We start from the raw sequence: 1,815 nt of genomic DNA, 5'->3' as shown, positions 1-1,815 counted from the left end.
ACAGAACCTTCATAGAGGCGAACATCTCCAGCTCACTGTGTAGGTCTCATGGTGCAATGGTAGCGTGTCTGACTCGAGTTCCGAAGGTTACGTGTTCAAATCACGTAGTGGTCACTGCTCTTTCGGATATTGTTCTTCCAGAATTAATATTTCCTTTGCTGTTTGGCAATAACCAGACCCTTGCTCCAAGGGCTGTCTCATTGTTTCCAAGGTGTCAGGCGGAGAATTATTTTTATTTAAAAAAATACTTTATCCAAACCAGGTTCCCTGATGGTCTCGTGGTTAGGATTTCGTGCTTTCAACGCCACGGCACGGGTTCGATTCCCGGTCAGGGAAATTGTACTTTTAATTCAAAACCTTATAAAAAAATAGTTCATCTATTTTACACATTTTTATGCATCTCCTGTGTAAAAAAAAATGAAGCATTGATTTAAACATCATTAATTAATACATAAAATGCTATTGTCATATGATATAATTTGCTCTGAGCATATGAGGAACTTTTCTCCCGATCCCATTGGGTTTAATTCTGGTAATCTGGTGCTGAAAGTGGAGATGTTTCCGCAGTGTACCGTAAATCATAGACACCATCAGAGGCAGTCTCTCGGGATCGAGGAGGACTTGCTTCCATCCCAAAGTGAGTCCTTTGATGGCTGAACATTCCGATACGAGAGCCACAGACCCTGTTACAGGTGGGACAGACATACTTCGAGGGAAGGGGTCGGTGGGACTGGTTTGCCATGTGCTCCTTCCGCTGCCTGCGCTTGGTCTCTTCATGTTCCTTGCGTCTAGAGTCAAAGAGCTCAACGCCCTCCCAGAAGGACTTTCTCCACATCCGGCGGTCTGCGGCCAGGGCCTCCCAGGTGTCAGTGGAGGGTGTCCTTATAACGTTTCCCCTGTCCTCCTTTGGCTTGTTTACCCTGAAAGGAGCTCCGCATAAAGACGTAAATATAAACACGTAAGGAAGAGGGGCCGGAGTTGGCCATTCGGCCCCTCCAACCTGGTCCACCATTCAAGAAGATCCTGGCAGTTCTTCAACAGCAAGTTTAAACATCTGGGGCGGAGCCAACAGGCGCCTGGCTGCAATGAGTGATAAAAACCTGCTTTGCATGGAAGCCTGGCTAGCTCAGTCGGTAGAGCATGAGACTCTTAATCTCAGGGTCGTGGGTTCGAGACCAACGTTGGGCGATTTCTTTTCATTTAATGTTGCTTTAATGGAAAACCTCTGACCGAAACGGCACAAAACAACAATGTTGCTTTCAAAGTCATTAAACTCCAAAATTTCCACGCCCCGCGAATCTCCTAAATCAGATGCCTCCAGTTTTGGCGACTCAATCCATGTCCCTTTGCAATGTTGTGCTCCCAGCCACATCATAAAATGTGCCACTAACTCATCGAATCATGGAATGGTTACAGCACGGAAGACCATTCGGCCCATCGAGCCCGTGCCGACCCTCAGCGAGTCCCACTCCCCGCCCTTTCCCCGTAGCCCTGCAATTGTTTTTCCTTCAGACACTTATCCAACTCCCGTCTGAAAGATAAGATTGAGTCTGCCTCCACCGCCCTTTCAAGCCGTGCATTCCAGATCCTAACCACTCGCTGCTAAATGGCCATCTCCTGTTCCTATGTATGAAGTCTGGGAAACACGAGATCAATTCCTGCCACGCTCACAGCCTTCCGAAATATAGCACCGTCATTCTCTTCTCGTAAAACCAGCTCCTGAAGTATCGGCCAGCTGTATAGGTTAAAGCTCTGGTTATATTCCTAAGGTTGCTTTAGACACAGTGTTTCTGTAGTGTAGTGGTTATCATATTC

The 1,815-nt window shown here is 46.9% G+C and overlaps 1 non-coding gene across 1 annotated transcript; it reads left to right on the top strand.

The window, feature by feature from the left end:
* The first annotated feature begins 1,115 nt into the window (after positions 1-1,115).
* On the top strand, positions 1,116-1,188 carry trnak-cuu (transfer RNA lysine (anticodon CUU)). Its single transcript has one exon. It is a non-coding gene; the product is annotated as a tRNA-Lys (tRNA).
* The last annotated feature ends 627 nt before the right edge of the window (positions 1,189-1,815 follow it).

Source organism: Pristiophorus japonicus, chromosome 33, assembly GCF_044704955.1.
Source record: "Pristiophorus japonicus isolate sPriJap1 chromosome 33, sPriJap1.hap1, whole genome shotgun sequence".
Lineage (NCBI taxonomy): Eukaryota > Metazoa > Chordata > Chondrichthyes > Pristiophoridae > Pristiophorus > Pristiophorus japonicus.
The sequence above is the reverse complement of the archived record's forward strand: the minus strand, read 5'-3'. Positions and strand labels throughout refer to the sequence as shown.